We start from the raw sequence: 23,946 nt of genomic DNA on the forward strand, positions 1-23,946 counted from the left end.
GCATCCCAATCCTGCCGGACATGGTTCGGCCAGGATCCTCCTGACAAGGAGAGAGACCTTAATGAGTTCAGTATGCCGCCGAAGGGAGAGTGCTGAAAAATATTCGCGGAGGTAAACTCCATGATCGGCGCCCAATCGGATTCGATAGGAACGGGCGCAGGCAGTTCGGAGTCTGTGGCCGGAGAAGGATGCGGCAGTTTAGCAACACGGCTCTCGTGAAGGGTAAGGTCGATGTTCGGCTCGATCGCCGCTGAGGTTAAGGCCTCCGTGGCGGGGTCCATCCACCCGTCCATGGACGGCGCAACTGGCTCCGAATAGAGGGTCGGAGCGGCTGCAGGTGCGATCTCCTGAACACTGTCTGATGGTAGAGCTAAATGTACTCATCGTGACCGCGTGACGCACAAGGCAGAGGCTCGAATCTGTAACATCCCAAATTTTCAATTTGGAATGTTATACATTAGATCATCATGCACATCATATTTTATTTGCTTTGGGTTTTGATCCTAGAAAATTCTAAGCAACTCAAGGACCCACGGAGAGAGTTGGGGATTTCGTTATTTTCATATTAGAGTTTTTCTCAAATTTTGAGAATAGGATCATTCGATTTTATTTATTTTATCATCAATTATTTCTATTACAAAAATATGAGAGAGGGAATAAAATGACTTTCCCAAAATATAAAAATATTGAGGATTTAATAAAAAAATCAAATAGTTTTATTTCGGAGTTTTTTTGTTGTTTTTATTTGAATTAGGAAAAATGCGCGTTTTTCAAAATTGCATTTAGGGCCCAAATAAATGTTCACTTTGTCGGGCTTGATTTTAGAAGCCCGGGAAAATTTATTTCGGGATTTTTGGAGTCCGTTTAGTATTTCTTTTTATTTTTTTTTCTTCCGAGCGAAAAAAAACGGAACCGACTATGGGCCGTACTCGGCCAGGACTCAGCCTGGCCGGGGCCTTTATAAGCCGGGGCAAGCCAGCCCGAAGGCCCAGCCGCCCCGAAACCCTAGCCGCCAGCCGCCACCGCCGCCAGCTGCCGCCGCCGCCCCGCCGCCGATCCGCCGGAGCCGCGCGTCGCCCGAGGTTCGCCGCACCTCGAAATCCATGCCGTTTAAAAAAAAAAAATTCCGTTCGTCGTTTTTATTTTTCGTCGGATTTTTCCGCGGTTATTTTCTGATCGCGATTTCTGATCCGATTTTCGTTTTAGTTTAACTTTTCGCTCGTTTATCAGAATCAGGCGATTCAAGCGCCTGGAGTTTCGTCTCGAAACCCTCTATCCGAATAATCAACTTAAACAAGTTTTTGCTACTGTAAAATTTGACTTAGGTTTAGATTACTAGAAGGAAGTTGTTTTCTTTCGCCGTTTGACTTTCTTTGCTTCGTTCGATTTGATTCCTTTTGCCAACCGGAGTTCTTAAGTTGAACCTTCTGGTTAGATCTCTTATTTGAGTTTTACCTGTGCATTAGATGAGTACTTATTGTATGCTTTTTGTTTGCCTGCGATAGAGTACCCGGAGTGCGCCGCGTGTTACTTCGAATCGTTAGGTTTCACGGATCATCAGCAAGGCAAGTAACACTTTGATCATACCTTTTCTACAACCCAGTTTTTTTGCATTAGATCAATCTTCACACATTGCATGATTAGGTTCTAATTAAACTGTGGGATGGGAAGTAGATGAGGTAGTACCTATTACCTGTTTATTATCAAACCTTTGGGAGTTACTTCTACGTTGCTTATTATGCCATGCTATGCTAGTAGACGTGGATTGGGTGAGTGAAATCCATGACAGATGTGAGATTGATAATTAATGGTTTATCTAAGGTGGCAACTTAAATACACATCTGGGTGGATTGAGGCACCTGGATATTCCAGGACCTGCCTGTTTTCTTTTGGACCGCCACCCAGGCTCAAAGGGATCATGCGATTTTTTCAAACTAGAAACTTCCGTGTGCAGCCACAAGCCATTATGGGCTCTGGCATAGTTGATTAAGTCGTGCGAACTCTTACAGGGTAGACTAGCAGATGTAGGGGAAAGTAGGTGTACCGGTCTATCCATCGTAAGGTGCTAGCACTTCTGAAAGACTGTGTCTCGGTCATCCGTTTCTCAAACACCATGTAGTGCGAGAAATCCAACGGAGGCGATCGAGTCTTGTGGGGAAAAGTGCGCAAACCTCTGCCGAGTGTAACAAACTAATCAAGATTAGCCGTGTCCCCGGTTATGGACATCTTGAGTATCTAGTATCTGGATTATCATGTGAATCTCAACATGTTACTCTAAAATTAATGTTGTTGGGTTAATGATGATGCTTAATTGGGATTGAGAATGCTGTCAACCATTCTCAATGTTTAACAACCACCATGATAGTAATTAAATTTATTCCTTTTGAAGTAGGGAAAAATTGGCTTTATGCAAAACTGTAACCATAGAGCTTTCCACCAGCCAAATATGCATATAGTATAGCTGTTGCATTCCATTACTCTCTATGTGTTACCTTGCCAGCATATTCCATGTGCTGACCCGTTTTCGGGCTGCAACGTTAATGTTGCAGACTTTTCAGACGACGATCAAGGAGTTTTTAGGTCGTGGTTCTATACTCAGTGATGCCGTTGGAGTTGATGGACTCACTTATCTTCCAAGCCTTCCGCTGTTATCGTAATTAGATGGCCTTAAGCCATATTTATTGTAGTAAGTTCTCTTTTGAGACACTCGATGTAATAAGTGTGTGATTGCTACTCTGCTATAAATCCTCCGAGTACTGTGTGGTGTCAGCATTACTGATCCAGGGATGACACCGGAGCACAGAGATCAGACTGTTTGAGGTCTGGTCGCTACAGAGATGGTATCAGAGCACACGCTGACTCTAGGACACGACCACTAAGCTAAAGACCTAGATCACTACTCACTCTCTTCTCTTCTGACCTCTCATCTTTTCTACTCTTTAGGATGGCGGATGCAAGGAACAAGTTCACCCAACCGGATGAAGATACACCCTTTGGACGCCACTTGAAGGAAGCCACTAGATACCTGAACATAGGAGTACCAAGCTTCACAGGAACCTACAATGCCACTTTACCTGAAGAAGAGCGCTGGATGATTCAAGTTAAAATCCCAGGAAGGACGTTCATGCCAGTCACTGAGCCCATAGAGTTTTCTTTTAATGCACCAACTTGGAGTCTAGGAAAGAGCATGGCAGCTCACATCGCCATGGGACGCATTGGAGAAGTCTACCGCAAGGATCTTAAGGATACTATATACCAGATTTGTGGGCGCCGAGATGAACACTGGGAGATGATCAGCACCAGGAAATATAGATCAATTGCAGCTTTTATCCAAGAGTTAAACCAGCACATTCGATGACATGAGAATCAGATGTGCGCCGACATGATAGACCTGAAGAAGGCTAAGACTAGAATCAAGGAACTGGAGGAAGAACTCAAGGCTACACGCAAAGATTATGAAGAATAAATTGAAGTATTGGTGGAGAAGAATGACGACCTGATCAAGAAGATTGGAATATTTATGGGAGGCCCGACACCAGTAGATGAAGACGAAGAACCCAAGGAGATTAGCCCGGAAGACTACATCATCATTGACGACACCGACTCGGAACAAGATAGTAGCAATGATGATTATGTTGATGAAGCAGGAGCAGATATCATGGAGTCTACAACCGTAGAATATTTCTAGTATACCACCTCATCAGTAGTAGTAGTCCACCATGTAAATATAGTAGTCCGAGCACTTTGCGATAGTTAGATCGATTGTATGCCTTTGTTTGTTTGAATGAAGTGAATTGTTTGCTTTTGCCTCATGTGCATATGGGTAGTGTTTTCTCTTTAGACCCCCTCTATTCTTATATCTCATCTTTTCTAAACCTCAGATGCCTCCGAGACGTGACCCCGGATTTGCCTTTCTGCCGGAGCTCACCCAGTTGATCCAGCAACAGAACACCTTGATGCAGTTGCTAGTCCAGAATCAGAATCAGGGGAACAACAACAACAACCCACCACCACCACCACCTGTTGACCACTTAGCCCGCTTTCTTAGGCTGAATCCGCCGGTGTTTTCCAGTAGCACCGAGCCGATAATAGCAGATGATTGGCTCCGCAAGACAGCTAGGGAGTTGACCACAGCAGGATGCACAGATGCGGAGAAGGTGAAGTTTGCCGCACATCAGTTAGAAGGACCTGCAGCATCATGGTGGGAGAATTTCACAGCCACCTTTCCAGTCGACACTGTCACATGGGATCAATTTCAGCAGGCTTTCCGTACTGCCCATGTTTCAGCAGGAGCTATGGCCATGAAGAAGTGTGAGTTTCGTAACTTGCGCCAAGGAGGACGGACAGTTGGCCACTATGTGGAGGAGTTTAGTAAGCTAGCACGTTATGCCCCAGACGACGTTGCTACGGATGCAGCTAAGCAGGAGAAGTTCCTGGAAGGACTGAATGATGAGTTGAGTATGCAGTTGATGGTAGCCACCTTCAACAACTACCAGGAGTTGGTAGACCGTGCTCTTATGATTGAAGGGAAGCAGCAGCAAATTGAGAACCGCAAGAGGAAGTATGGACAAGGAAAGTATAATTCAGGAGCTCAGCAGAAGCCACGTTTTACCCCTAGACCGGGAGGACATTTTCAGCATACCCATGGAGTAGGTAGCTCGCACAATCACAATGGCACCAAGAATGGTAATGGGAATGGAGGAAGCAATGGCCAGAACCGCAGCACCCCATCAACCCTAGCCAAGAGAGATCTGAGTCAAGTCACCTGTTTCAAGTGTTCCAAGACCGGACATTATGCCAATGAATGTCCTGAAGGCCAAAACGGCAATGGAAGTTCTGGGAAGAAGCTGAACCCTTTCAACAGGGGACAGGTGAACCACATTAATGTGGAGGAGGTTGAAGCTCAGCCCGATACAGTAATAGGTAAGTTTTTGGTTGTCATTTACTGCACTCGTTCTTTTTGATACTGGTGCATCGCATTCATACATATCAAGGGGATTTGTGGAGAAGTATAGCCTATCCACTAGGGTTCTCAAAACACCTATGCTAGTAAGCTCACCAGGAGCAGAGTACATGGCCAGTCAAGGATGTTTTCAAGTGCCATTAAGTATAGGACGACATGTTTTCCCAACAGATTTAATTATTCTGGAATCTCAAGGTCTGGATGTGATTCTTGGTATGGATTGGCTGTCGATGTATGGAGGAAACATCGATTGTGCTAGTAAGTCAGTTTTGCTTACCACCCCAGAAGGGAGAAGGATCAAGTATGTATCCCGGCATGCGCCAAACAAGAACACAAGTAAATTCATTAACAGGAGTTGTGCAGGAGGAAGTACCAGTGGTAAGGGAATTCCCTGATGTATTTCCAGAGGAGTTGCCAGGCATGCCACCGGAGAGAGATATTGAGTTCTTGATTGAGCTATTGCCAGGCACAGGGCCAATATCAAAGAGACCATATAGGATGCCAGTAAAGGATTTGGTGGAAATTAAGAAACAGATTAAGGAGTTACTGGATAAAGGTTACATTCGCCCAAGTTCTTCACCTTGGGGATCACCAGTACTATTAGTAGAGAAGAAGGATGGATCGTTAAGGATGGTTGTTGATTATCGAGGATTGAATGAAGTAACAATCAAGAACAAGTACCCGCTACCAATGATCAATGATCTGTTTGATTGATTGCAAGGAGCTAAAGTGTTTTCCAAGATCGATTTGCGATCAGGGTACCACCAGTTGAAGATTCGAGAAGAGGATATTCCGAAGACAGCTTTTACCACCAGGTATGGGCTGTATGAGTATACCGTTATGTCATTTGGTCTGACTAACGTGCCTGCCTATTTTATGAACATGATGAACAAAGTGTTTATGGAGTTTTTGGATAAGTTCGTCGTAGTGTTCATTGATAATATCCTGGTTTATTCAAAGAATGAAGAGGAACATAAGGAGCATTTTCATTTGGTACTTGGAAAGCTCAGAGAACATCAATTATATGCCAAGTTCAGCAAATGTGAGTTTTGGTTGAAGGAAGTAGGATTCCTCGGACACGTTATATCTGGAGAAGGTATAGCTGTTGATCCCACTAAAGTTGATACCGTGACCAAGTGGGAAGCCCCAACTACCGTTGGAGAGATCAGGAGTTTTCTTGGACTCGCAGGATACTACCGGAGGTTTATTGAATTTTTTTCAAAGATTTCGAAGCCTATGACGGAGTTGTTGAAGAAAGATACCAAGTTCAAATGGACTGAGCAGTGTGAGGCTAGTTTCCAGGAGTTGAAGAAACGCTTGGTTACCTCACCAGTCTTGATTTTGCCAGATCAGACCAAGGATTATGAGGTGTATTGCGACGCTTCACGTCGAGGACTTGGAGCAGTGCTTATGCAGGAAGGGAGAGTTCTTTCATATGCCTCAAGACAATTGAAGCCCCATGAGTTGAATTACGCTACGCATGATTTGGAGTTAGTAGCCGTAGTGCATGCCTTGAAGACATGGAGACATTTCCTCATCGGAAATCATTGTGAGGTGTACACGGATCATAAGAGTTTGAAGTACATTTTCACACAGAAGGAGTTGAACCTCAGACAAAGGAGATGGTTGGAGCTCATCAAGGATTATGATATGAGATTGCATTATCATCCCGGGAAGGCTAATGTAGTAGCTGATGCATTAAGCCGCAAGAGCCATGTCAATACGTTAATGACGGGAGAAATACCCAAGGAGTTAGCAGAAAATCTTCGTGAACTATGTTTGGAAATAGTTCCGAGAGGCTATGTAGCAGGGTTGGAAATTCAGTCAACTTTGATGGACAGAATCAGGGAAGCTCAGAAGACTGACAAGGAGATTGCTTCCATAAAGGAGAAAATGAAATAAGGAAAAGCTAAAGGATTTCGTGAGGATGAGCACGATACCCTATGGTTTGAAGACCATGTCTATGTGCCCAATGACCCGGAGATCAGGAAGTTAATTCTGCAAGAGGCCCATGATTCACCCTATTCGATTCACCCAGGGAATACCAAGATGTATCTGGATTTGAAGGATATTTTCTGGCGGACCGGAATGAAGAAAGAAATAGCAGAGTATGTAGCAGTTTGTGATGTATGCCAGAGAGTAAAGGCAGAGCATCAGAAGCCAGCAGGATTATTACAACCATTGCCGATACCCGAATGGAAGTGGGATAAGTTAGGCATGGATTTTATCACGGGATTGCCCAGGACTCGTTCAGGCTATGACTCGATTTGGGTTGTAGTCGATCGATTGACGAAAGTAGCTCATTTCATCCCAGTAAAGACCACTTATACCAGTGCTAAGTTGGCAAAAATATACATGACCAGAATAGTATGTCTGCATGGAGTTCCGAGGAGTATCGTATCAGATAGAGGAACCCAGTTTACCTCAAAGTTCTGGAAGCAGTTGCACGAAACTTTGGGAACCAGGCTAAAATTCAGTACAGCTTTTCATCCGTAGACAGATGGACAGACCGAGAGAGTCAATCAGATTTTGGAGGATATGCTGAGAGCTTGTGCGCTAGATTATGGATCTAGTTGGGAAAATAATTTGCCATATGTAGAGTTCTCTTACAACAACAGTTACCAAAACAGTTTGAAGATGGCCCCTTTCGAAGCTTTGTACGGAAGGAGGTGCAGGACACCGTTGTCGTGGGACGAAGTTGGAGACTGTCAGTTGTTTGGACCTGACTTGATTAAGGAGTCTGAACAGAAAGTGAAGTTGATTCACGATAGGCTCAAGGTAGCCCAGTCCAGACAGAAGAGTTATGCAGATTCTAAACGCAAGGAGACAGTTTACGAAGTTGGAGACAGAGCTTATCTTCGAGTATCTCCACTTCGGGGAACAAAGCATTTTGGAGTTAAAGGGAAGTTAGCGCCACGATTTGTAGGACCATATCAAATTTTGGAGCGTATGGGAGAAGTGGCCTACAAGTTGAAATTGCCCGAAGGATTGTCAGGAATTCATGATGTGTTCCACGTTTCTCAGTTAAAGAAGTGTCACGCAGAGATGGCTGACATACCATTGAGAGACACAGTGCCTTTGGAAACTATTCAGTTGGATAACGATATGACCTACGAGGAGAAACCAGTTAAGATCCTCGAGTTTGCCAGCCGAGTTACTCGCAGCAAAGTTATCAAGTTTTGCAAGGTTCAGTGGAGCCACCACACGGAGGATGAAGCCACCTGGGAACGAGAGGAAGATTTGCTCAAAGACCACCCTCACCTATTTTCTAGCCAATCCGAATCTCGAGGGCGAGATTCATCTTAAGGGGGGTAGGTTTGTAACATCCCAAATTTTCAATTTGGAATGTTATACATTAGATCATCATGCATATCATATTTTATTTGCTTTGGGTTTTGATCCTAGAAAATTCCAAGCAACTCAAGGACCCACGGAGAGAGTTGGGGATTTCGTTATGTTCATATTTGAGTGTTTCTCAAATTTTGAGAATAGGATCATTTGATTTTATTTATTTTATCATCAATTATTTCTATTACAAAAATATGAGAGAGGGAATAAAATGACTTTCCCAAAATATAGAAATATTGAGGATTTAATAAAAAAATCAAATAGTTTTATTTCGGAGTTTTTGTTGTTGTTTTTATTTGAATTAGGAAAATGCGCGTTTTTCAAAATTGCATTTAGGGCCCAAATAAATGTTCACTTTGTCGGGCTTGATTTTAGAAGCCCGGGAAAATTTATTTAGGGATTTTTGGAGTCCGTTTAGTATTTTTTTTATTTTTTTCTTCCGAGCAAAAAAAAACCGGAACCGACTATGGGCCGTACTCGGCCAGGACTCCGCCTGGCCGGGGCCTTTATAAGCCGGGGCAAGCCAGCCCGATGGCCCAGCCGCCCCGAAACCCTAGCCGCGCCCTAACCCTAGCCGCCAGCCGCCGCCGCGCGTCGCCCGAGGTTCGCCGCACCTCGAAATCCGTGCCGTTTAAAAAAAAATTTCCGTTCGTCGTTTTTCTTTTTCGTTGGATTTTTCCGCGGTTATTTTCTGATCGTGATTTCTGATCCGATTTTCGTTTTAGTTTAACTTTTCGCTCGTTTATCGGAATCAGGCGATTCAAGCGCCTGGAGTTTCGTCTCGAAACCCTCTATCCGAATAATCAACTTAAACAAGTTTTTGCTACTGTAAAATTTGACTTAGGTTCAGATTACTAGAACGAAGTTGTTTTCTTTCGCCGTTTGACTTTCTTTGCTTCGTTCGATTTGATTCCTTTTGCCAACCGGAGTTCTTAAGTTGAACCTTCTGGTTAGATCTCTTATTTGTGTTTTACCTGTGCATTAGATGAGTACTTATTCTATGCTTTTTGTTTTCCTGCGATAGAGTACCCGGAGTGCGCCGCGTGTTACTTCGAATCGTTAGGTTTCACGGATCATCAGCAAGGCAAGTAACACTTTGATCATACCTTTTCTACAACCCAGTTTTTTTGCATTAGATCAATCTTCACACATTGCATGATTAGGATCTAATTAAACTGTGGATGGGAAGTAGATGATGTAGTACCTATTACCTGTTTATTATCAAACCTTTGGGAGTTACTTCTACATTGCTTATTATGCCATGCTATGCTAGTAGACGTGGATTGGGTGAGTGAAATCCATGACAGATGTGAGATTGATAATTAATGGTTTATCTAAGGTGGCAACTTAAATACACATCTGGGTGGATTGAGGCACCTGGATATTCCAGGACCTGCCTGTTTTCTTTTGGACCGCCACCCAGGCTCAAAGGGATCATGAGATTTTTTCAAACTAGAAACTTCCGTGTGCAGCCACAAGCCATTATGGGCTCTGGCATAGTTGATTAAGTCGTGCGAACTCTTACAGGGTAGACTAGCAGATGTAGGGGAAAGTAGGTGTACCGGTCTATCCATCGTAAGGTGCTAGCGCTTCTGAAAGACTGTGTCTCGGTCATCTGTTTCTCAAACACCATGTAGTGCGAGAAATCCAACGAAGGTGATCGAGTCTTGTGGGGAAAAGTGCGCAAACCTCTGCAGAGTGTAACAAACTAATCAAGATTAGCCGTGTCCCCGGTTATGGACATCTTGAGTATCTAGTATCTGGATTATCATGTGAATCTCAACATGTTACTCTAAAATTAATGTTGTTGGGTTAATGATGATGCTTAATTGGGATTGAGAATGCTGTCAACCATTCTCAATGTTTAACAACCACCATGATAGTAATTAAATTTATTCCTTTTGAAGTAGGGAAAAATTGGCTTTATGCAAAACTGTAACCATAGAGCTTTCCACCAGCCAAATATGCATATAGTATAGCTGTTGCATTCCATTACTCTCTATGTGTTACCTTGCCAGCATATTCCATGTGCTGACCCGTTTTCGGGCAGCAACATTAATGTTGCAGACTTTTCAGACGATGATTAAGGAGTTTTTAGGTCGTGGTTCTATACTCAGTGATGCCGTTGAAGTTGATGGACTCACTTATCTTCCAAGCCTTCCGCTGTTATCGTAATTAGATGGCCTTAAGCCATATTTATTGTAATAAGTTCTCTTTTGAGACACTCGATGTAATAAGTGTGTGATTGCTACTCTGCTATAAATCCTCCGAGTACTGTGTGGTGTCAGCATTACTGATCCAGGGATGACACCGGAGCACAAAGATCAGACTGTTTGAGGTCTAGTCGCTACAGAATCCGTCGAGGATCAAGTTTCCGTGGATATCGGCCGTGTAGTTTAAGCTTCCAAACCTGACCTGGTGGCCAGGGGCGTAACTTTCGATCTGCTCCAGATGGCCAAGCGAGTTGGCCCGCAGTGCGAAGCCGCCGAACACAAAGATCTGTCCGGGGAGAAAAGTCTCACCCTGGACTGCATCACTATCGATGATCGTAGGAGCCATCAAGCCTAATGGCGACGACACAGAGGAACTCTCAATGAAAGCACCAATGTCGGTGTCAAAACCGGCGGATCTTGGGTAGGGGGTCCCGAACTGTGCGTCTAAGGCGGATGGTAATAGGAGGCAGGGGACACGATGTTTTACCCAGGTTCGGGCCCTCTTGATGGAGGTAATACCCTACGTCCTGCTTGATTTATTCTTGATGATATGAGTATTACAAGAGTTGATCTACTACGAGATCGGAGAGGCTAAACCCTAGAAGCTAGCCTATGGTATGATTGTATGTTGCCCTACGGACTAAAACCCTCCGGTTTATATAGACACCGGAGGGGCTAGGGTTACACAAGGTCGGTTACAAAGGAGGAGATATCCATATCCGTATTGCCTAGGTTGCCTTCCACGCCAAGGAGAGTCCCATCCGGACACGAGACGAAGTCTTCAATCTTGTATCTTCATAGTCCAATAGTCCGGCCAAAGGATATAGTCCGGCTGTCTAGAGACCCCCTAATCCAGGACTCCCTCAGAGGCCATGGACCAAAGGGGAAACCCTTCTCCCATATAGGGAGAAGGTCAAGGAAGAAGAAGAAGAAGGGGGGGGGGGAGCTCTCTCCCCCTCTCTCCCGATGGCACCGGAACGCCGCCGGGGCCATCATCATCACCGCAATCTACACCAACAACTTCACCGCCATAATCACCAACTCTTCTCCCCTCTATGCAGCGGTGTAACCCCTCTTTTACCTGCTATAATCTCTACTTAAACATGGTGCTGAATGCTATATATTGTTTCCCAATGATGTATGGCTATCCTATGATGTTTGAGTAGATCTGTTTTGTCCTATGAGTTAATTGATTATCGTGATTGGGTTGAGTTGCATGTTTTATTATTGGTGCTGTCCTATGGTGCTCTCCATGTCGCGCAAGCGTGAGGGATCCCCACTGTAGGGTTTGCAATATGTTCATGATTTGCTTATGGTGGGTGGCATGAGTGACAGAAGCACAGACCCGAGTAAGTAGGTTGTTTGCGTATGGGAATAAATAGGACTTGATACTTTAATGCTATGGTTGGGTTTTACCTTAATGATCTTTAGTAGTTGCAGATGCTTGCTAGAGTTTCAATCATAAGTGCATATGATCCAAGAAGAGAAAGTATGTTAGCTTATGCCTCTCCCTCAGATAAAATTGCAATAATGATTACCTGTCTAGTTATCGATTGCCTAGGGACAAATAACTTTCTCGTGACAAAAAGCTCTCTACTAAAACTAACTTAGTTGTGTCTTTATCTAAACAGCCCCTACTTTTTATTTACGTGCTCTTTATTTTCTTACAAACCTATCCAACAAAACCTACAAAATACTTCTAGTTTCATACTTGTTGTAGGTAAAGCGAACGTTAAGCGTGCGTAGAGTTGTATCGGTGGTCGATAGAACTTGAGGGAATATTTGTTCTACCTTTAGGTCCTCGTTGGGTTCGACACTCTTACTTATCGAAAGAGGCTACAATTGATCCCCTATACTTGTGGGTTATCAAGACCTTTTTCTGGCGCCGTTGCCGGGGAGTTATAGCGTGGGGTGAATATTCTCATGTGTTCTTGTTTGCTTTATCACTAAGTAGATTTTATTTGCTGTTCTAAGTTGTTTTCTATGTTTAGTTATGGGTAGGAAACGTAAAATACCAAAAAATTAGTTGTACCTAGTACACCAATGGTTGAAGAGCCACTCAAAATCTATCACACTCCTGAAGCTTTTTACTTGGATCATCTTCGATCCCTTTGTGCTCGTGCTGAAACCCCAACTAGTTTAGTTGAGGGCAAATCTTTAGATGAGCATGCTTGTTATGTGCGACACTGCTTATCTCAAAAAGGGAAACTTTTACTGGATCAAATTCATCGTTTGCAATGCTATGCTTGGAATTTATGTGAAATATATGATGTTACTTGTTGTTCTGAAAACCCTAAGAAACACCTTCCCTACCAATGTGAGTTTAGTGATAATGGAATTGTATCTTCGTATGCTAAGGCTGTTTATAATTATTATGATGTTCAACAAATTGAAGAATTTGTTGCTTTTAAGGGTGCTTATGAAATTGCTTGTTTGATTGAAAAGTATGATGCTACTCTTTACAAATCTGAAAATTTTGCCATACTTGAATATTGTTATGATAATTATGCTTCTAATGCCTATGTTAAACCTTATATTGAGGACTCCTCCGCTGTCCAAGAAGAGACTAATATTTTGCACGAGTCTATGGAAGAAGAAATTGATGAAACCGTGAGCTCATTGGATGAAAAAGATGATGAGGAGAGCGAAGAACAAAAGGAGGAAGATCGGATTGATCACTTGTGCCCACCTTCTAATGAGAGTACCTCTTCAACTCATACATTGTTTAATTTCCCTTCATGCTTACCGAAGGATGATTGCTATGATGACTGTTATGATCCCGTTGATTCTCTTGAAAAATCCCTTTTTGATGATGCTTGCTATGCTTGTGGCCAAGATGCCAATATGAATTATGCTTATGGAGATGAACTTGCTATAGTTACTTATGTTAAACATGAAATTGTTGCTATTGCACCCACGCATGATAGTCCGATTATCTTTTTGAATTCTCCCGACTACACTATATCGGAGAAGTTTACCCTTATTAAGGATTATATTGATGGGTTGCGTTTTACTACTACACATGATGATTTTGATAGATATAATATGCATGTGCTTGCTGCTCCTACTTGCAATTATTATGAGAGAGGAACTACAGCTCCGCCTCTCCGTGTTTCCAATATGATAAAATTGCATGAAACTGTTTATACTATGCATTGGCCTTTACTATGTGTGCTTGAATTGTTCTTTCATGACATGCTGATGCATAGGAAGAGAGTTAGACTCTGTTGTTGCATGATATATGTTACTTTGTGCTCACTACTAAATGCCAAATCATTGCTAATTCAAATTGGCTTTGATATACCTTGGGATCCGGGTGGATCCATTACTTGAGCACCTTATGCCTAGCTTAATGGCTTTAAAGAAAGCGCTGCCAGGGAGAAAACCCGGAAGTTTTAAAGATTCATTTATTTCTGTTGTGTTCTGTTATAAAGTTCAAAAACAAAAAAAATAAAGAGGGGAACCCAAAACTTTTTCAAAAAGGAAAGTGAAAGTGAGAGAGACAAGCATTATTGAAGTGGGGGAGCTCCTTGAACTTTGTTCATGCTCACAGAAACTTTGTGAATCTTTATTACAGAAATTTTTCAACTAAAATAATTATCCCCTTGTAAATTCCATTATGTAATAAAAATAATGTTCCAAGATTTGCCTTTAGGATGTTTTAGATGCTTGTTGGTTTGTACGGTGCAGGACAGAAATTTTGGCTGTAGTGCGCGATTTTACATTTTTTACTGGAACGTCAAACGTCTCTGAAACTTTTTGCACTGTCTTTCTATACAAATTTTTTATTTTTCCTAATTTTTGTAGAATTGTTTGAGTACCATAGGTATGGTGAATGTTCATATTATTACAGACTGTTCTGTTTTAGACAGATTCTGTTTTTGATGCATAGTTTGCTTGTTTTGATGAAACTATCGATTTATATCAGTGGATTAAGCCATGGAAAAGTTATATTACAGTATCTACAATGCAAAAACAAAATATGAATTGGTTTGCAACAGTACTTAGAGTAGTGATTTTCTTTATTATACTAACGGATCTTACCGAGTTTTCTGTTGAGTTTTGTGTGATTGAAGTTTTCATGTTTTGGGAGAGATCACGATGGATGAAGGAATAAGGAGTGGCAAGAGCCTAAGCTTGGGGATGCCCGAGGCACCCCAAGGAAATATTCAAGGACTCCCAAGCAACCAAGCTTGGGGATGCTCCGGAAGGCATCCCCTCTTTCTTCTAACGATCATCGGTAATTTCACTTGGAGCTATATTTTTATTCATCACATGATATGCGTAAATCTTGGAGAGTCTTTTGCATTTAGTTTTCACTTTTCTTTGATGCACCATGCTGGTATGAGATAGTCCATGGTTGATTTATAGAATGCTCTTTGCACTTCACTTATATCTTTTGAGTTGGCTTTGTAGAATGCTTCATGTGCTTCACTTATATCATTTGAAGTTTGGATTGCCTGTTTCTCTTCACATAGAAAACCGCCATTTGTAGAATGATCTTTTGCTTCACTTATATTTGCTAGATCATGGGCATATCTTTTGTAGAAATAAATAAACTCTCTTTCTTCACTTATATTTATTTAGAGAGATGACAGGAACTGGTCATTCACATGGTTAGTCATAAAATCCTACATAAAACTTGTAGATCACTGAATATGATATGTTTGATTCCTTGCAATAGTTTTGCGATATAAAGATGGTGATATTAGAGTCATGCTAGTGGGTAGTTGTGGATTGTAGAAATACTTGTGTTGAAGTTTGTGATTCCCATAGCATGCACGTATGGTGAACCGTTATGTGATGAAGTCGGAGCATGAGGTATTTATTGATTGTCTTCCTTATGAGTGGCGGTCGGGGACGAGCGATGGTCTTTTACTACCAATCTATCCCCCTAGGAGCATGCGCGTAGTACTTTGTTTTGATGACTAATAGATTTTTTCAATAAGTATGTGAGTTCTTTATGACTAATGTTGAGTCCATGGATTATATGCACTCTCACCCTTCCATCATTGCTAGCCTCTTCGGTACCGTGCATTGCCCTTTCTCACCTCGAGAGTTGGTGCAAACTTCGCCGGTGCATCCAAACCCTGTGATATGATACGCTCTATCACCCATAAACCTCCTTATATCTTCCTCAAAACAGCCACCATACCTACCTATCATGGCATTTCCATAGCCATTCCGAGATATATTGCCATGCAACTTCCATCATCATCATATACATGACTTGAGCATCATTGTCATATTGCTTTTCATGATCGTAAGATAGCTAGCATGATCTTTTCATGGCTTATCCATTTTTTGATGTCATTGCTACACTAGATCATTGCACATCCCGGTACACTGCCGGAGGCATTCATATAGAGCCATATTTTGTTCTAGTATCGAGTTGTAATATTGAGTTGTAAGTAAATAAAAGTGTGATGATCATCATTATTAGAGCATTGTGCCATGTGAGGGAAGGATGATGGAAGCTATGATTCCCTCACAAGTTGTGATGAGTCTTCGGACTTTACAAAAAAAAGAGGCCAAAGAAGCCCACCAAAAAAAGAAAAAAAACAAAAAAACAAAAAAATGAGAGAAAAAGAGAGAAGGGGCAATGTTACTATCCTTTTACCACACTTGTGCTTCAGAGTAGCACCATGTTCTTCATATATAGAGTCTCTTGAGCTATCACTTTCATACTAGTGGGAATTTACATTATAGAACTTGGCTTGTATATTCCGATGATGGGCTTCCTCAAATGCCCGAGGTCTTCATGAGCAAGCAAGTTGGATGCACACCCACTTAGTTTCCAGTTTGAGCTTTCATACACTTATAGCTCGTAATGCATCTGTTGCATGGCAATCCCTACTCCTCACATTGACATCAATTAATGGGCATCTCCATAGCCCATTGATTAGCTGCGTCGATGTGAGACTTTCTCCTTTTGTCTTCTCCACACAACCACCACCATCATATTCTATTCCACCCATAGTGCTATGTCCATGGCTCACGCTCATGTATTGCATGAAAGTTGAAAATGTTTGAGAACGTCAAAAGTATGAAACAATTGGTTGGCTTGTCACCGGGGTTGTGCATGATTCGAATATTTTGTGTGGTGAAGATGGAGTATAGCCAGACCATATGATTTTGTAGGGATAACTTTCTTTGGCCATGTTATTTTGAAAAGACATGATTGCTTTATTAGTATGCTTGAAGTATTATTGTCTTAATGTCAAATGATAGACTATTACTTTGAATCACTCATGTCTTAATATTCACGCCATGATTAAATTACATGATCAAGGTTATGTTAGGTAGCATTCGACATCAAAAATTATCTATTTTATCATTTACCTACTCGAGGACGAGCATGAATTAAGCTTGGGGATGCAGATACGTCTCCGTCGTATCTATAATTTTTGATTGTTGCATGCCAATATTCTACAACTTTCATATACTTTTGACAACTTTTTATACTATTTTTGGGACTAACATATTGATCCAGTGCCCAGTGCCAGTTCCTGTTTGTTGCATGTTTTTTGTTTCGCAGTAAATCCATATCAAACGGAGTCCAAACGGGATAAAAACTGACGGAGATTTTGTTTGGAATATATGTGATTTTTGGGAAGAAAACTCAACGCGAGATGATGCCCGAGGGGGCCACGAGGCAGGGGGCGCGCCCCAGGGGGGTAGGCGCACCCTGGGCCCTCGTGGCCACCCCGTAATACGATTTATGCCCTTCTTTCACCGCAAAAAGCTAATATCCGGATAGAGATCGTGTTAAAATTTCTGCCCAATCGGAGTTATGGATCTCCGAGAATATAAGAAACGGTGAAAGGGCATAATCGGAGAACGCAGAAACAGAGAGACAGAGAGACAGATCCAATCTCGGAGGGGCTCTCGCCCCTCCGCCGCCATGGAGGCCATGGACCAGAGGTGAAACCCTTCTCCCATATATGGAGAAGGTCAAGGAAGAAGAAGAAGAAGAAGAGGGGGGGGGCTCTCTCCCCCTCTCCCCCGGTGGCACCGGAATGCCGTCAGGGCCATCATCATCACGGCAATCTACACCAACAACTTCACTGCCATCATCACCAACTCTTCTCCCCTCTATGCAGCGGTGTAACCCCTCTTTTACCCGCTGTAATCTCTACTTAAACATGGTGCTCAACACTATATATTATTTCCCAATGATGTATGGCTATCCTATGATGTTTGAGTAGATCCGTTTTGTCCTATGGGTTAATTGATGATCATGATTGGTTTGAGTTGCATGTTTTATTATTGGTGCTATCCTATGGTGCTCTCCGTGTCGCACAAGCATGAGGGATCCCCGCTATAGGGTTTGCAATATGTTCATGATTTGCTTATGGTGGGTGGCGTGAGTGACAGAAGCACAAACCCGAGTAAGTAGGTTGTTTGCGTATGGGAATAAAGAGGACTTGATACTTTAATGCTATGGTTGGGTTTTACCTTAATGATCTTTAGTAGTTGCGGATGCTTGCTAGAGTTCCAATGATAAGTGCATATGATCCAAGAAGAGAAAGTATGTTATCTTATGCCTCTCCGTCAAATAAAATTGCAATAATGATTACCAGTCTAGTTATCGATTGCCTAGGGACAAATAACTTTCTCGTGACAAAAAGCTCTCTACTAAAACTAACTTAGTTGTGTCTTTATATAAACAGCCCCTACTTTTTATTTACGTGCTCTTTATTATCTTGCAAACCTATCCAACAACACCTACAAAATACTTCTAGGTTCATACTTGTTCTAGGTAAAGCGAACGTTAAGCATGCATAGAGTTGTATCGGTGGTCGATAGAACTTGAGGGAATATTTGTTCTACCTTTAGCTCCTCGTTGGGTTCGACACTCTTACTTATCGAAAGAGGCTACAATTGATCCCCTATACTTGTGGGTTATCAGTGACTAGTACTGTTGATTACATCTTGTAGTTGATTACTATATGGTTTATTTGGTGAAAGATTATATGTTCAGATCCAATATGCTATTTAATACCCCTCTAATCATGAGCATGTTTATCATTTGTGAGTAGTTACCTTTGTTCTTGAGGTCACGGGAGAAATCATGTTGCAAGTAATCATGTGAATTTGATATGTGTTCGATATTTTGATAGTATGTATGTTGTGATTCCCTTAGTGGTGTGATGTGAACGTCGACTACATGACACTTCACCATATTTGGGCCTAAGGGAATGCATTGTGGAGTAGCAATTAGATGGTGGGCTGCGAGAGTGACAGAAACTTAAACCCCAGTTTATGCGCTATTCCATAAGGGAGCGATTGGATCCAAAAGTTTAATGCTATGGTTAGAATTTATTCTTAATACTTTTCTTGCAGTTGCAGATGCTTGCGGGAGGGTTAATCATAAGTAGGAGGTTTGTTCAAGTAAGAACATCACCTAAGCACCAGTCCACCCACATATCAAATTATCAAAGTAGCAAACACAAATCAAACCAACATGATGAAAGTGACTAGATGAAATTCCCGTGTACCCTCAAGAACACTTTGCTTATCATAAGAGACCGTTTTGGCCTGTCCTTTGCCTCAAAAGGATTGGTCTACCTTGCTGCACTTTTGTTACTACTATTGTTACTTGCTTGTTACAAATTATCTTGCTATCATCGAGGAGGTTTACCGGTCTGGAGCCATCAAAATAAATAATTCTGAAGGTACTAACCCGAAGGTTGTCAATGGACAACGAATAAAGCATTATATCTCAGGTATGCCTATTAATGTTGAAAGTAATATTATCCAAACTATGACACTGGAAGAACAGATAAAAGAGTCCTTGCAGAACACTCCAGAATCGTGAAAATAAGGAGCTACGTGATACGATAAGTAAACGGACTCCGAAAAATCCGCAGAAATATTTTTTGCAAGTTTCGGAATATTTAAGAATTTTGGAAATAAAGAAACTTCCAGGAAGCGTCCCCTGGTGGGCACAAGACACTAGGGCGTGCCAGGCTGTCTGGCACGTCCAGGTGGGTTGTGCCCACCTGGGACACCTTACGTACTCCATTTTTCTGCCATATACTTGTCCTCCACGATAAAAAAATCTATATATACTTCCCGAACCCGTTGATCACCGTATCACGCAGAAATCGTTTGTTCTCTTTTCTTTCTGTTTTCTGTCAGATCTGTCAGGCCAGACATCATGTCTTCTTCTTCCTCCAACAACGTGGAAGAGGATGCTTGGTTGATGAAGATCGAGCTGAAGAGAGCAGAGCCCGTTGAAGTTGTCGGAGGAGATGGGAGCAAGGAGGTTACCGTAGATCAGCCTCCGGTCCTCGAACAAGCACTGCCAGCAGAGGAGTAGGAGGAGGAAGATATCCTTAAACCCTACCTTACTCACCTTACTCCTGCTGAGATTGAGGACTTTCGCATCATTGAAATAGTTCACATATAAAATAAGTATCTCACTCGTGAAAATATTCTGCATCAAGAGCACATCACCCACCTCAGGAGCGTCATCCGTTGATTGGAGAATCTTTTGATCCTTAAGGATAGAATCACTTCATCACCACCAAAAGAGAATTGAGTATCGGGTATGGGCACTCCCCTTGGCTTCCGCCAAGCTTGGGGGAGGTGCCCCGGTATCGTATCATCCCACTATTTTTTTCTTTTACCTATTTTAGTTCGATGTTTTGCTTTAGATGAATAAAAATTTAGTGCGATCCTTTCTTCTTTGAGAGTTTGCTTAGTGTCTATCCTTGTAATCGTGTGCAAGTTATATAATAAAGTTTAGTGTGAGTTTTTGCTTTCTTTACTTTCATGTTGCAAATAAAGAAAATAAATAAGAAAATAAAAAGAGAAAGGTAATAAAAAGAGAAAGGAAATAAATCATAAAATTATATACTAATCCTATGGTAGGTGATGGCACCACATAAGGAAAAGTGTAAGTAGAAAATTTTATTAGAGATTGACAAACATAGCATTAGTCAATTATGCAACTCATGAAATAATTAATAAGGGAAGAGAAGATTCACATATAAATATACTATCCTAGAAATCTTTTGTGATTGTCAGCCCTCATCAAAATATTATATGCCAAAATTGTTGACGTTGGACAAGGAAGACAACGTAATGATTTATGCTTGTTCATATTCACATAGAAGTCCTTTGCCTCAAAAGGATTGGGCTACCTTGCTGCACTTTTGTTACTACTGATGGGTTTCGTAGTAATTTCAAAAATTTTCCTACGGACACGCAAGATCATGGTGATGCATAGCAACGAGAGGGGAGAGTGTGATCTACATACCCTTGTAGATCGACAACAGAAGCGTTAGCACAACGTGGTTGATGTAGTCGTACGTCTTCACTGCCCGACCGATCAAGCACCGAAACTACGGCACCTCCAAGTTTTAGCACACGTTCAGCTCGATGACGATCCCCGGACTCCAATCCAGCAAAGTGTCGGGGAAGAGTTCTGTCAGCACGACGGCGTGGTGATGATCTTGATGTACTACTGTCGCAGGGCTTCGCCTAAGCACCGCTACAATATTATCGAGGACTATGGTGGAAGGGGGCACCGCACACGGCTAAGAATATGATCACGTGGATCAACTTGTGTCTCTAGGGGTGCTCCCTGCCTCCGTATATAAAGGTTCAAAGGGGGGGGGGTGCGGTCGGCCAGGAGAGGGCGCGCCAGGAGGAGTCCTACTCCCTATGGGAGTAGGATTCCCCCCTTTCCTAGTTGGAATAGGATTCGGGAGGGGGGAAAGAGGAGAGAGAGAAGGAAGGGGGGGGGGGCGCCGGCCCCCTCTCCTTGTCCTATTCGGACTAGGGGGGGAGGGGCACGCGGCCCAGCCCTGGCCACCTCTCCTCTCTTCCACTAAAGCCCACTAAGGCCCATATACCTCCCAGGGGGTTCCGGTAACCTCCCGGTACTCCGGTAAAATCCCGATTTCACCCGGAACACTTCCGATATCCAAATATAGGCTTCCAATATATCAATCTTTATGTCTCGACCATTTAGAGACTCCTCGTCATGTCCGTGATCACATCCGGGACTCCGAACAAACTTCGGTACATCAAAATGCATAAACTCATAATATAACTGTCATCGAAACCTTAAGCGTGCGGACCCTACGGGTTTGAGAACAATGTAGACATGATCGAGACACGTCTCCGGTCAATAACCAATAGCGGAACCTGGATGCTTATATTGGCTCCTACATATTCTACGAAGATCTTTTATCGGTCAGACCGCATAACAACATACGTTGTTCCCTTTGTCATCGGTATGTTACTTGCCCGAGATTCGATCGTCGGTATCTCAATACCTAGTTCAATCTCGTTACCGGCAAGTCTCTTTACTCGTTCCGTAATACGTCATCTCACAACTAACTCATTAGTTGCAATGCTTGCAAGGCTTATGTGATGTGCATTACCGAGAGGGCCCAGAGATACCTCTCCGACAATCAGAGTGACAAATCCTAATCTCGAAATACGCCAACCCAACATGTACCTTTGGAGACACCTGTAGAGCACCTTTATAATCACCCATTTACGTTGTGACGTTTGGTAGCACACAAAGTGTTCCTCCGGCAAACGGGAGTTGCATAATCTCATAGTCATAGGAACATGTATAAGTCATGAAGAAAGCAATAGCAACATACTAAACGATCGGGTGCTAAGCTAATGGAATGGGTCATGTCAATCAGATCATTCACCTAATGATGTGATCCCGTTAATCAAATAACAACTCTTTGTCCATGGTTAGGAAACATAACCATCTTTGATTAACGAGCTAGTCTAGTAGAGGCATACTAGTGACACTCTGTTTGTCTATGTATTCACACATGTATTATGTTTCCGGTTAATACAATTCTAGCATGAATAATAAACATTTATCATGATATAAGGAAATAAATAATAACTTTATTATTGCCTCTAGGGCATATTTCCTTCAACTACTATCATTACTTACTCGTTACAAATTATCTTGCTATCAAGCTGCTCTGATACTTACAATTTTAGCACCTGCAGGCATTACCTTGCTGAAAACCACTTGTCATTTCCTTCTGCTCCTTGTTGGGTTCGACACTCTTACTTATCGGAAAGAGCTACAATTGATCCCCGATACTTGTGGGTCATCAACGCCGACTGGGCTGGGTGTCCTGACAGTCGGTGCTCCACTTCCGGCTACTGTGTCTACCGCACGCCCTCTCTCATTTCGTGGTCGTCTAAACGGCAACCCACGGTCTCACGATCAAGCTCTAAGGCCGAGTACATGGCCGTGGCCAATGCCATCATGGAGTGTTCCTGGCTACGACAGCTACTTCAGGAGTTGCTATGTGAGGTTCCCAAGGCCACACTTATCTACTGTGACAATGTCTCCATGGTCTACCTTGCTGCCAACTCTTTTCATCACCGACGGACGAAGCATATTGAGCTCGACATTCACTTCATCAGGGAGCACATCCCACTTGGTCGTGTTTGAGTTCTGCATGTCCCACTAATCAGTAGTTCCCTAATGTTATGAAGAAGGGACTACCTACCTCGACTTTCGAGGGTTTTTGGTCCAGTCTTTGTGTCACCAGCGATGTTTCGACTGCGCGCGGGGGGGGGGGGGTGGTGGTGGTGAGGGAGTCCTGGATTAAGGGGTCCTCGGGCGTCCGGCCTATGTAACATAGGCCAGACTAATGGGCTATGAAGATACAAGGCAGAAGATTTCTTCCCGTGTCCGGATGGGACTCTCCTTTGCGTGGATGGCAAGCTTGGCGTTCGGATATGTAGATTCCTTTGTAAACCGACTTGGTACGACCCTAGGCCCCTCCGGTGTCTATGTAACCGGAGGGTTTAGTCCATAGAGGCAATCACAACCATACATGCTAGACTTCTAGGGTTTAGCCATTACGATCTCGTGGTAGATCAACTCTTGTAATCCTCGTATTCATCAAGATCAATCAAGCAGGAAGTAGGGTATTACCTCCATCAAGAGCGCCCGAACCTGGGTAAACATCATGTCCCCTGTCTCTTGTTACCATCAACCCTAGACGCATAGTTCAGGACCCCCTACCCAAGATCCGCCAGTTTTGACACCGACATTGGTGCTTTCATTGAGAGTTCCACTATGATGTTGAAGACAGGATTGATGGCTTGCCTTATTATCAAGGACGGCATCACCTCCGGAGGAGCCCTGGCCTCAGGTGAAACCCTCCGGCTGGGCGGCTTCACCATGACCGCCCGCTCGGTTGTCAAGCCGATGATGACTTCTTGGGTCATCAAAAATCATCTCCGTGTCGGCTCCGAATACTCCAAACTGATGGATCCGGCGGAGTTATCGTCTTTAAACGAACTCCTGGACCGCATCGCCGCCATGGGGGTCTGTACAGACTATGATCAGATTGGGATTAAACCCAATCAGAGAGAAATTAAATCTCCGCCGATCACCCATCAGATAGCGGTCGT

This window comes from Triticum urartu, chromosome 3A, assembly GCF_056163025.1.
Source record: "Triticum urartu cultivar PI428250 chromosome 3A, HENAU_Tu73, whole genome shotgun sequence".
Taxonomy (NCBI): domain Eukaryota; kingdom Viridiplantae; phylum Streptophyta; class Magnoliopsida; order Poales; family Poaceae; genus Triticum; species Triticum urartu.